A 14,293-nucleotide genomic window follows, 5' to 3' on the forward strand; every position below is an offset into this window, starting at 1 on the left:
TGGGCTGAAATTACCCACTTAATATAAATAGGGAATTTAATAGGTGAAGAGTTTTTTTTTTTTTTAACGTGACTTTTCCTTCTCCTCACCCTAGCCACGCCGCCCCCTTCCCTCTCCTTCTCTCGGCGCCAACCACAAGAAGAAACCTAGGGTTCCTTTCCTAGGGCCTCAAGGACACCTTCCGGCGACATCTCCGACACGAGGACGTTTCCCTTCGCGAGAGGAACGCTTAGACGCGAGAAGATCGTCGAAAGGATCGTCTCCTCCGGAAAATCTCACGATTAGAATCGTAAGAAATTACTAATAGGAGGTAAGAAACCCCTCACCTACAGTATAAGTAGCTTCCGTTTGAATGCATGCTTTTAGATTAGTTATACTCGGATTTTTGTCGACATCTAGGGTGTATTTAACCCTCCTCGCAGCTTTAGGGATTAGTCGAGCACCTCAAGATGGGCCGGACGCGTTTGCCCTCTTCAGTTGGGGTGTTAGACGTTGTCGGGTGCCTAGAGGTGGTCTCCCTACTAGAGAGGAGAGTTAGAGCACACCAAATGCTCGATAAAAAGATTATGACAGCTTTTGATTCAGTGGGCATTTATTCAGCTCAGTCAAATTCCGTATAGACGTATTGATCCAGTTAATTAGCTTTATTACAGCTTTCATGGGACTAGATGTCCAATAGGTGGGCTCCCACAGTCGCCTCTAGGTTCAGACAACCTAGTTCTAGGTTCAGATAACCTAGAAACGGCTAAATAAAATAGTACAGCTATTCAGTATTTTATTTTCAGCAGTGGCACTGTACAGGATCAGATATCCATTGGGTTGGACTCCCACAGTCGTCCCTAGGTTCAGATAACCTAGTAAACCCTACTAGATTTGGAACTTACAATCCCGGGTCTAGCTAGGGGTGCGCGCACAGCACGTACAGTTGTCAGGGCCCTCAGCAGCATGATTATTATTTTAATCTACTTATGTATACAGTTTTCAAAACTCTCAGTCACCTATGTGATCAGGATTTAATTCAGTATCAGCTTAGTTTAGTTCAGTTTCAGTTTAGTTCTTCCTGACTGATACCATGAGTTAGCTCCATGCTTAGATTTTGATATGCATGCTATGTTTCAATATTTGTGCTTAGTAACTTTGCTATGTCATGCTTATCTATGTTCAGTACGTATTTCAAATAGCATGTTTTCAAAACATAAATTGCATCGTGTGCATGTTTTGTGAGGTAGCTGGTTTCTTACTAAGCTTTAAGCTTACAGATACTTTTTCCTTATACTGTAGATAAAGGTAAAGGGAAAATGGACTAGCGGAGGCGGGAGGACAATGCGATGAAGATGTGTGTGGAAGAAACTTGGAATAAAAGATCTTAGGGATCTAACAAGCTTTATTTATGCATTAGAACTTTCAGCAAAATTAGTTAACTGTTAGAACCTTATTATTCTACACATAGTACATTTGCATGCCATGAATTAGTGAACCATGCGTGATATCATGTTTAAAATGTTAGCTAATACATGTTAAAAATGTTTCTAGCTGTTATAGACTTGATGTGTATGAATTGGGCACGAAATAGTGCTGAAATCAAGGGTTCTGATTCTAAATCAGAAGCCCAGATCGATCTACAGATCGATCAGAATTGGGTTGTACCACTGGATCGGTCAGCTGACCAATCAAGTCGCGAACAGAGAGTTAGCGTCTGTTATGGATCGGTCAGCCGGCCGATCCATATGTGAACAGAGAGTACAGAAGCTCACTGATCAGTCAGCCGACCGATCAGTGAGCCACTGGATCGGTCAAGCCGACCGATCAGTGTACTCCTGGATCGGTCGGTAGACCGATCGAGCCGCATACAGAAGCAATATAGCTTATGGATCGGTCAGCCGACCGATCCAGAGTTTTTCTCCGTGCCGGTATCAAGCTGGATCGATCACTGGATCGATCTGACAGCCCAATTGATTCATGGATCGATTGAAATGCCTGATTACAGCTAGCAGGACATCCGAGAGGCATGGATTATCTTCCCTAGCATGTGCAAAACTCCTAGGTACACCTAGAATATTAAGTTCAGATTTTACAGTAATCAGTTTAGTAAAATTTTAATCAATCCAGATTTCCGCAATAGTAATTTAGCACAGCACAATGTAGCGATCGGCCTCACAGCCTAGTCAGTAGAAGGCGGGTCGTTACAACTTGAGCATAAGATGAGAGTTGCAGAGATGAGGATGTTAAGGTGGATGTGTGGACATACAAAGATGGACAAAATAAGGAATGAGAGCATTAGAGAGAAAGTCGGAGTTACATCTATTGAGGACAAACTCCGAGAAACACGTTTAAGATGGTACAGACATGTACTTAGACGACCAATAAATGCTCCAGTTAGGTGATGTGAAACTATGATAAACATGCATATCAAACGAGGAAGAGGAAGACCAAAAAAGACTTGGTTAGCAACAATAAAACAAGATAAAATTTATTTAAATATAGATGATGACATAATAGGAGATAGAGCTCAATGGCGTAAAAGTATTCATACAGCCGACCCCACCTAGTGGGAAAAGGCTTGGTTATTGTTGTTGTTGTTGTATACATCGATCCTATATTCCAAAAGGGAATGTACATCAATTCTAGATTGAACATAAATGTAAAATCCTAGGGCTAATACAACTCCTGCTGTATTAGTTAAATACAATCATGCACGCACAATAAAATGCCCTTGACATGTCCAAGGGTCCAATCACACACAATAACCACAAGTCATAATAATTGGAGCTTGCACCATAGAGTTAGCATATCCTACTATTATCCTGCCTAAATTTTGTATGGAATGTGCATAATTAAACTGAAAACCAAACACACAGAGGCAAACCCTAGCTCTCATACCAATTGTTGGTTGATCCTAGGAATATCGTATTGGTTCCACTGTACAAAAATTTTGTATAAGTGTCGAACCTTTCATAACAACCTATTGTGTTCTTTAGAAATTAAATTCTGAATCGTAAACGGAACTTAACATTATTGATTCCAAATTTAACTTATCTGTTCTTAGTGGTTTAAACTTGGATCACAAACGATGCTTAACATTATTGATCCAAATCCACCCATATTACAAATTAAATTAAATATTAATTTCAAAAATTGGCTTCCAGGTTAAACATAGCGAGGCACTAGGCCTTCTTGGGTATGGGAGCATCCACCACTTCCTAGACAAAGCCTTTCAATGAAATCTAATATTTAATTTCCATATATAAACCTAGGTTTAACCAAAAGGAACAATCGAATCACAAATTCAAAAAATAAAAAAAACACAAACTCGAATCACAAATTTGAAACCGAGAATTATATGCCTCTTGTGTTTGAAATTCATACAAAGAAAACTAGTATGATGCGGAAGACAATTACTAGTTATACCTTTCTTTGTAAGCAACAACCTCTTGATCTTCTATCGTATTTCTCTTCTAATCTCGGACGTTGTGTGGGCAACGATCTACCAAGATGAGAATCCACCAAGTCGCCTTCTTCTTTCTTCCAAGTTTTGGCCAAGCACCTTTCTCCAAGAGATAGCAAGTCTCGGCCACCAACCAAGCTCCAAGGGATGCAAGAGCAAAGCCTCCTTTCTCTCATTCTTCTCCTAGCAAGAACCGGCCACCACAAGAACTCCAAGAAGGGGATGCACCAGCCACTAAAGAAGAAGAGAAGAGGAGAAGAATAGGGTCGGCCACAAACCAAGGAAAAGAGGAGAAACTATAGAAGATATGTTGTGCCACTGGATCGGTCAGCTGACCGATCCAGTCGCGAACAGAGAGTTAGCGTCTGTTATGGATCGGTCAGCCGGCCGATCCAGATGCGAACAGAGAGTACAGAAGCTCACTGATCGGTCAACCGACCGATCAGTGAGCCACTGGATCGGTCAGCCGACCGATCAGTGTACTCCTGGATCGGTCGGTAGACCGATCCAGCCGCATACAGAAGCAATATAGCTTATGGATCGGTCAGCCGACCGATCCAGAGTTTTTCTCCGTGCCGGTATCAAGCTGGATCGATCACTGGATCGATCCGACAGCCCAATCGATTCATGGATCGATTGAAATGCCTTATTACAGCTAGCAGGACATCCGAGAGGCATGGATTATCTTCCCTAGCATGTGTACAACTCCTAGGTACACCTAGAATATTAAGTTCAGATTTTACAGTAATCAGTTTAGTAAAATTTTAATCAATCCAGATTTCTGTAATAGTAATTTAGCATAGCACAATGTAGCGATCGGCCTCACAGCCTAGTCAGTAGAAGGTGAGTCATTACAGAGTGGTATCAGAGCAGTTTCCATACTTCCTACACACACATCAGTATTGTACTTGCAGCTTCCAAGTAAGAATACCTCTCACTTTGTATGTTTATTGCTTTTCTGTTATAGATAACTAAAGCATTCTTGTTTATGATAGTAGTTAACATGATAACAATAGTTTCTCTATTATGCTTGTGTTAGTCATGTATGTCCTGCATGTCTTTAGAAATGGAACGAGAACGCCCAGCTAGAAGGGCACCAGCCACTGAGCCCCAGCATGAGGCAAGCACTTCAGTGCCTCCCCCAGACCTTATAGCACTAGTGGCTCAGTTACAGCAGCAGCTAGCTGAACAGCAACAGGAAATAGCCACCTTAAAGGCTAGTCAGCAGAACACTCCCACTGTCACCCCGGAGCCTAACATAGCGACACCAGTGGTCTTAGAGGTTCCACCAGTCCAGCCAACGGCACTAGTAGCCCCAGCAGCAGGAACGCAGAGAGAAGCCTATCTGATCTAGTGGCAGAGAGTCAAGCCAGAGAATTTCTCAGGCAGCAATGAACCATGGGATGCTCAGGCATGGTTCAAAACACTGGAAAGTACGATGAAGCTTCTGGACTGGCCAGAACATGAGAAGGTGAAGTGCGCCTCCTTCTGTCTGACAGGAGATGCACGTATGTGGTGGGAGAGAATCAGAGCGAAGCGCCCAGTGAACCAGATGACATGGGCCGACTTTGAGAAGGAATTCTTTCACATGCGGGTCACCAACTGTCACTACGACGAGTTCACTGAGTTTCGTCAGGGCAACCTATCAGTTGAGGAAGCCGTGAAGAAATTCAACAGGTTGGCTCGTCTATGCCCTGAATTAGTCAGCACAGAAAGGGAATGAATCCAGTTGATGCTCAAGATGCTGAGGCCGAAAATAGCAATGAACGTGGCTGGTGGCGTTCATAGGCCACAAACCACAGAAGAATTAGTGAGCAGTGCTCTAATCACTGAGCATTATCAGAATAGCATCAAGCAGCAGAAGCAAGTCCTCTCAGAAGCTAAAGGTCAAGGAGGCTCAGGCACTCAGAAACAGCAGGGCCACAGCTCCCGTGGCTCTAACTGGAAAGGGAACTCCAGTAATAAGCGCAAACCAGGGAGTTACCCAAAAGGAGGGCCAGCCAGCAAGCAGCCCAGTTATCCAAAGTGTGCTACTTGTGGGAAATTCCATCCTGGAGTTTGTCGTAAGGGCACACGAGGATGCTTTGAATGCGGACAGGAAGGGCATATGGACAAGCAGTGTCCAAACAAGACCAGTCTTCCTCAGCCACAGCCGATTCAGTATGGAGGCCAGCCAGCTCAGTTACATCAGATGTAGGCCGCTTTAGATGGTCCACATATCAGCCAGGGCAGATTAAAAGCCCCTCCAGCTATGACCAATGCGAGGATCTACTCACTCACCAGAGAGGACGCAGCAAATGCCTCGACAGTTGTTACAGGTCATATTAGTATTTTACAGCAAAGTACAACTATTTTATTCGATACTGGGCAACCCATTCATACATATCCAGGGCATTTGCTGAGAAGTTAGCAGTACCTCCAGAGGTACTCAGTAGCTAGTTTCTTACGACGTTACCCTCAGGAGAAATCATGGCGTCTACGCACTGGCTAAGAGCAGTGTCGGTCACTATAGCAGACAGAGAGCTCTTTTGCGATCTGATAGTGATTAATATGACCGACTACGACGTCATCTTCGGGATGGACTTCTTGATCAAATATGGTGCCTCCATCGAGTGCCGTAAACAGAAAGTCATATTCCAACCTGAAGCGGAAGCACAGTTCGAATTTGTCGGAGAACCCAGGAGAAAGGCCAAGAAGTTTCTCTCAGCTATGAAGGCACAGAGGTTGATGGATTCAGGATGTACGGGTTCTTAGCACACGTAGTCAGCACCAGTCAGGACAAGGACCTATGTGACTACCCAGCAGTCTTCCCTGAAGAATTACCAGGCCTAGCACCAGACAGGGAGATTGAATTCGAGATAGAACTCGTTCCCGGCACAAATCATATCTCCAAAGCACCTTACCGCATGGCTCCAGCAGAACTGAAGGAACTTCATGAGCAACTACAGGAGCTGCTTGACAAGGGCTTCATCCGTCCTAGTCACTCACCATGGGGAGCACCTGTATTGTTCGTGAAGAAGAAAGATGGGAGCATGCGCCTGTGTATAGACTACCGGGCATTGAACCAAGTCACAATCAAAAACAGGTATCCTCTTCCCAGAATAGATGACCTATTTGATCAGCTAAAGGGAGCAGCAGTGTTCTCTAAAATAGACCTCAGATCAAGTTATCATCAGGTGAAGGTTAAAGAAGGGGACATACCCAAGATAACATTCAGGACTAGATACGGACATTACGAGTTCGTAGTCATGCCCTTTGGCGTGACAAATGCTCCAGCTACTTTCATGGACCTTATGAACAGGGTATTTAGAGAATATTTAGATAGGTTCATTATTGTGTTCATCGATGACATCCTTATCTATTCCAGAACTCAGGAAGAACACGTAGAGCACCTGAAAACAGTATTGCAGACCCTTCAGCAGAATCAGCTGTACGCCAAGTTCACCAAATGTGAATTTTGGCTAGATCAGGTGTCCTTCCTGGGTCACATCATCTCAAAGGATGGTATCATGGTAGACCCCAGTAAGATAGAAGCTGTGAGCAACTGGAAAAGACCCAAGAATGCCAGTGAGATCAAGCTCAGGATTAGCAGTTACTACATGAAATTGTGAGAGGACTTCTCCAGATAGCCTCCCAATCGATGCCTCTTACCGTAAAGAATGTAAAATTTCAAAGGGACGAGGATCAGGAGAATAGCCAAATGAAAAGGAGATTAACCAAGGCACCTATTCGACTCTACCGAGAACGCAGATAGCTTTGACATATATAGTGATGCCTCGAGTTGGGACTAGGAGCATGCTGATGCAAGATGGCAAGGTGATCGCCTATGCCTCCAGACAACTTAAGGATTATGAGAAGAACTATCCTACTCATGACCTTGAGCTTGCAACAGTGGTGTTCACTCAAGATTTGGAGACATTACTTGTATAGAGCTCGCAGAGTGTATACAGATCATCGGAGTCTCAAGTACTTCTTCACTCAAGGATCTGAATATGCGACAGCGCAGATGGCTAACTGGTCAAAGAGTACGACATAGATATCCTCTACCACCCAGAAAAGTGAATTGCAGCGACGCCTCAAGAGGGAAGTCCATACCCTATTATCTCTAGCCCATGTCACCGCCTCATGTAAGGAGATCTCATATTTCGCTCGAGCTCATAGTCGACAGCCTCTCTACTATGACATTAGAGTCTACCTTGCTTCACGACATCTAGACAACTCAGAGCAGGATCCTGAAATTCGTAGAATCAAGCAAGGTTTAGCGTAATCAAGGTGGAGAGTTCGAATATCGATAGCGGGTGTTGTATTTTGGTGACAAGCTATGTGGGATCGAGGAACTACAGAGGAAAATCTAGACGAGGCTCACAAGACTCCTTATGCGATGCATCCCGGCTCCACCAAAATGTACCAGGACATGAAGAAACGCTTTTGGTGGCACAGGATGAAGAGAAACATCGCCGATATGTCAAGACCGCCTAACTCGGAGGGTTAAGATGTAACATCATAGACCTGGAGTTTTGCATACGATACCGTAATGGAAGTGGAAGACATTTCTATGGATTTTATATTGGGATTACCCCGCAACCACATGGTTTTGATACCATCGGGTAATAGTCGATAGATTGACTAAATCAGCCCACTTCTTAGCTATCGTGATATCCTACTCCATGGAACAACTAGCTCAATTGTATCTCAAGGAGATCGTTAGATTACATGGAGTCCCACGAACCATTATTTGACAGAGACGAGGGTTCACGCCACACTTCGGGAGTGTATGCATGACTTTGGGCACGGTTAAAGTTTAGCATGCCTTCCATCCGCAGATGATGGATGGAGCGAGTAAATCAGGTACTCGAGGATATGCTCCGAGCATGTGCCCTAGATTTCAAGGGAAGTTGGTGCAAATATCTGAGTTTAGCAGAATTTGCATACAACAACAGCTATCAGGCCACTATCGGTATGGCACCTTATGAGGCTCTCTATGGGCGGAGGTGTAGATCTCCAATCTGCTGGTATGAGAGTGGTGAACAGAAAGAGCTAGAACTTCAGACAGATCTAGTGGCAGATACCACAACAGCTATACAGCAGATCCGGCAGAGGATAGAGACAGCTCAGAACCACCAGAAAAGCTATGTTGATATACGGCGCAGACCTTTGGAGTTTTCAGTTGGGGATTCAGTGTTCCTTAGAGTAGCTCCCATGAAGGGAATAATGCATTTTGGGAAGAAGGGCAAGCTAAGTCCCCGATATGTGGGACCATACCTTATCAGCAGAAGAGTGGGCAAGGTAGCATATGAGCTAGAGCTACCCCAGGAAATGTCAGCTGTCCACAATGTATTTCATGTCTCTATGCTGAAGAAGCATATCTCAGATGCCACCCACGTGATTGAGCCCCAGTCGGTACAGATCCGGACAGTCGGCCTATTCAGATAATAGACCGAGCAGTTAAGAAATTACGGAACAAGGAAGTACCATTAGTCAAAGTCATTTGGCACAGTCACACAGCAGAAGAGGCAACATGGGAGACAGAAGCCAGCATGAGACAGAAGTACCCAGAATTATTCCAAGTTCGAGGACAAACTTTTTATAAGGTATGGGAGATTGTTACGCCCGAAAATTCTCAAAACTATTTTAGAAATATTCTATGATTTTTCTGGAATTTTAGGATATTTTTACAGAATTTTTAGAGTAACGGAAGTAGCAAAAACAAATAGAAAATGAAAACGGCCTAAGCGGGAATTGAACCCGAGACCTACGGTTTACGGATAATGTTAGTAACCAGTTGAACCCAGCAGGGCCGTGCTGAAAGGAAAGGGAGGCAATTAAATTTATATTAGAGTTGGGCTGAAATTACCCACTTAATATAAATAGGGAATTTAATAGGTGAAGAGTTATTATTATTTTTTTTTAACGTGACTTTTCCTTCTCCTCACCCTAGCCACGCCGCCCCCTTCCCTCTCCTTCTCTCGGCGCCAACCACAAGAAGAAACCTAGGGTTTCCTAGGGCTTAAGGACACCTTCCGGCGACATCTCCGACACGAGGACGTTTCCCTTCGCGAGAGGAACGCTTAGACGCGAGAAGATCGTCAAAAGGATCGTCTCCTCCGGAAAATCTCACGATTAGAATCATAAGAAATTACTAATAGGAGGTAAGAAACCCCTCACCGGCAGTATAAGTAGCTTCCGTTTGAATGCATGCTTTTAGATTAGTTATACTCGGATTTTTGTCGACATCTAGGGTGTATTTAACCCTCCTCGCAGCTTTAGGGATTAGTCGAGCACCTCTAGATGGGTCGGACACGTTTGCCCTCTTCAGTTGAGGTGTTAGAAGTTGTCGGGTGCCTAGAGGTGGTCTCCCTACTAGAGAGGAGAGTTAGAGCACACCAAATGCTCGATAAAAAGATTAGGACAGCTTTTGATTCAGTGGGCATTTATTCAGCTCAGTCAAATTCCGTATAGACGTATTGATCCAGTTAATTAGCTTTATTACAGCTTTCATGGGACTAGATGTCCAATGGGTGGGCTCCCACAGTCGCCTCTAGGTTCAGACAACCTAGTTCTAGGTTCAGATAACCTAGAAACGGCTAAATAAAACAGTACAGCTATTCAGTATTTTATTTTCAGCAGTGGCACTGTACAGGATCAGATATCCATTGGGTTGGACTCCCACAGTCGTCCCTAGGTTCAGATAACCTAGTAAACCCTACTAGATTTGGAACTTGCAATCCCGGGTCTAGCTAGGGGTGCGCGCACAGCACGTACAGTTGCCAAGGCCCTCAGCAGCATGATTATTATTTTAATCTACTTATGTATACAGTTTTCAAAACTCTCAGTCACCTATGTGATCAGGATTTAATTCAGTATCAGCTTAGTTTAGTTCAGTTTCAGTTTAGTTCTTCCTGATTGATACCATGAGTTAGCTCCATGCTTAGATTTTGATATGCATGCTATGTTTCAATATTTGTGCTTAGTAACTTTGCTATGTCATGCTTATCTATGTTCAGTACGTTTTTCAAATAGCATGTTTTCAAAACATAAATTGCATCGTGTGCATGTTTTGTGAGGTAGCTGGTTTCTTACTAAGCTTTAAGCTTACAGATACTTTTTCCTTATACTGCAGATAAAGGTAAAGGGAAAATGGACTAGCGGAGGCGGGAGGACAATGCGATGAAGATGTGTGTGGAAGGAACTTGGAATAAAAGATCTTAGGGATCTAACAAGCTTTATTTATGCATTAGAACTTTCAGCAAAATTAGTTAACTGTTAGAACCTTATTATTCTACACATAGTACATTTGCATGCCATGAATTAGTGAACCATGCGTGATATCATGTTTAAAATGTTAGCTAATACATGTTAAAAATGTTTCTAGCTATTATAGACTTGATGTGTATGAGTTGGGCACGAAATAGTGTTGAAATCAGGGGTTCTGATTCGAAATCAGAAGCCCAGATCGATCTACAGATCGATCAGAATTGGGTTGTACCACTGGATCGGTCAGCTGACCAATCCAGTCGCGAACAGAGAGTTAGCGTCTGTTATGGATCGGTCAGCCGGCCGATCCAGATGTGAACAGAGAGTACAGAAGCTCACTGATCGGTCAGCCGACCGATCAGTGAGCCACTGGATCGGTCAAGCCGACCGATCATTGTACTCCTGGATCTTTCGGTAGACCGATCCAGCCGCATACAGAAGCAATATAGCTTATGGATCGGTCAGCCGACCGATCCAGAGTTTTTCTCCGTGCCGGTATCAAGCTGGATCGATCACTGGATCGATCCGACAGCCCAATTGATTCATGGATCGATTGAAATGCCTGATTACAGCTAGCAGGACATCCGAGAGGCATGGATTATCTTCTCTAGCATGTGTACAACTCCTAGGTACACCTAGAATATTAAGTTCAGATTTTACAGTAATCAGTTTAGTAAAATTTTAATCAATCCAGATTTCCGCAATAGTAATTTAGCACAGCACAATGTAGTGATCGGCCTCACAGCCTAGTCAGTAGAAGGCGGGTCGTTACAACTTGAGCATAAGATGAGAGTTGCAGAGATGAGGATGTTAAGGTGGATGTGTGGACATACAAAGATGGACAAAATAAGGAATGAGAGCATTAGAGAGAAAGTCGGAGTTACATCTATTGAGGACAAACTCCGAGAGACACGTTTAAGATGGTACGGACATGTACTTAGACGACCAATAAATGCTCCAGTTAGGTGATGTGAAACTATGATAAACATGCATATCAAACGAGGAAGAGGAAGACCAAAAAAGACTTGGTTAGCAACAATAAAACAAGATAAAATTTATTTAAATATAGATGATGACATAATAGGAGATAGAGCTCAATGGCGTAAAAGTATTCATACAGCCGACCCCACCTAGTGGGAAAAGGCTTGGTTGTAGTTGTTGTTGTTGTTGTATACATCGATCCTATATTCCAAAAGGGAATGTACATCAATTCTAGATTGAACATAAATGTAAAATCCTAGGGCTAATACAGCTCCTGCTGTATTAGTTAAATACAATCATGCACGCACAATAAAATGCCCTTGACATGTCCAAGGGTCCAATCACACACAATAACCACAAGTCATAATAATTGGAGCTTGCACCATAGAGTTAGCATATCCTACTATTATCCTGCCTAAATTTTGTATGGCATGTGCATAATTAAACTGAAAACCAAACACACAGAGGCAAACCCTAGCTCTCATACCAATTGTTGGTTGATCCTAGGAATATCGTATTGGTTCCACTGTACAAAAATTTTGTATAAGTGTCGAACCTTTCATAACAACCTATTGTGTTCTTTAGAAATTAAATTCTGAATCGCAAACGGAACTTAACATTATTGATTCCAAATTTAACTTATCTGTTCTTAGTGGTTTAAACTTGGATCACAAACGATGCTTAACATTATTGATCCAAATCCACCCATATTACAAATTTAATTAAATATTAATTTCAGAAATTGGCTTCCAGGTTAAACATAGCGAGGCACTAGGCCTTCTTGGGTATGGGAGCATCCACCACTTCCTAGACAAAGCCTTTCAATGAAATCTAATATTTAATTTCCATATATAAACCTAGGTTTAACCAAAAGGAACAATCGAATCACAAATTCAAAAAATAAAAAAAACACAAAGGAGTTGGCCACAAGGAATAAGAGATGAAGAATAATAGATGTGTTATAGGGTGAGGCACTTCCTCCTCCTCTTTTATATTCCTTGGTTTTGGCAAATAAGGAAAGTTTTAAACATAATTAAAACTTCCTTATATTCCTTGCCAATGACTAAAAAGGAAAGTTTTGAAACAAAAAATTAAAACTTACTTTTCTTCTTGTCATGGCCGGCCACCCCTTTAATTCCAAACAAGGAAAGTTTTAAACATGAAATTAAAACTTCCTTATTTGTTTCTAGTAAGAAATTTAAATTAAAAAACTTCTTTCTTTAAATCCCTTGTTGGTTGTAAAAGTAAAATTATATAAATTAAAATCTTTCTTTTAAAACATGTGGATGGTTGCTAAAAACGAAAGTTTTATCAAAAATTAAAATCTTCCTTTTAACTACAAATAAGGAAAGATATCAATCCTTTCTCTTAATCCTTTGTATAAAGCTATAAAAGGAAATATTTATAATTTTTAAAACTCTCTTTTAAAACCATGGCTTCCACATAAGGAAAGGTTTAAAATTTAAAATCTCCTTTTAATCTATATGTGGCCGGCCACCCTTTCTTGGGCTCCAAGCTAGGGCCGGCCACAACATGGCTCACTACTTGGTTTGGTTTGGCTGACCCTAGGTTGGGCTCCAAGCTAGGCTTGGCCGGCCACCAAGAAGTGGGTAAGAAGTTGGGTTTTTGGTGGATATATTGTAACGACCCGGCCCTCTTGGTCCATTTGGCGGCCCATTTTGACGACCTCTCATGTCGTCGACCGTCGGCCCATTTGGCGACCTCTAATGTCGTCGACCGACGACCCTTGGTCGTGCCGTTACTCACTAGGACTTCCCACCCCTGGCTAGTGGATTTTTGCCTCCCCCAGGATTCGAACTCTAAACCTCCAGGCTTAAGTATTAGAGTTTATGAATCCTGGTAACCAAGTGAGATCATCTCACTTGGTTACCAGGATTCATAAACTCTAATACTTAAGTCTGGAGGTTTAGAGTTCGAATCCTGGGGGAGGCAAAAATCCACTGACCAGGGGTGGAAAGTCCTAGTGAGTAACGGCACGGCCAAAGGGTCGTCGGTCGACGGCATGACAGGTCGCCAAATGGGTCGACGACATAAGGGTCGCCAGTTGGGCCGCCACAAGTGCCGCCCAAGAGGCCAAAGGGCCGGGTCGTTACAATAAAAAAGGCGCCTTTTTATTGTAACGACCCGGCCCTCTTGGCCCATTTGGCGGCCCATTTGGCGACCCTCGGGTCGTCGACCGTCGGCCCTTATGTCGTCGGCCCATTTGGCGACCTCGCATGGTTACTCACCAGGACTTTCCACCCCTGGTTTTGCCTTCTCAGATTCGAATCTAGACCTCCAGCAGTAGTAGAGTTTATGATCCGCAACCGCGAGCCGCCACCTGGTCACCGTGATTCATAAACCTACTATTTAGCCCGGAGGTTCAGAGTTCTTTATTAACGACCGCTTGGCCCATTTGGCGGCCATTTGGCGACGTCGACCGTCGGCCCTTTTGTCGTCGGCCCATTTGGCGATCTCTAATGTCGTTCCTGGCAACCAAGTGAGATCATCTCACTTGGTTACCGTGATTCATAAACTCTAGTACTTAAGCCCCGAGGTCTAGAGTTCGAATCCTGGGGGAGGCAAAAATCCACCGCCAGGGGTGGAAAGTCC

This window comes from Zingiber officinale, chromosome 10A (genome assembly GCF_018446385.1).
Source record: "Zingiber officinale cultivar Zhangliang chromosome 10A, Zo_v1.1, whole genome shotgun sequence".
NCBI lineage: Eukaryota > Viridiplantae > Streptophyta > Magnoliopsida > Zingiberales > Zingiberaceae > Zingiber > Zingiber officinale.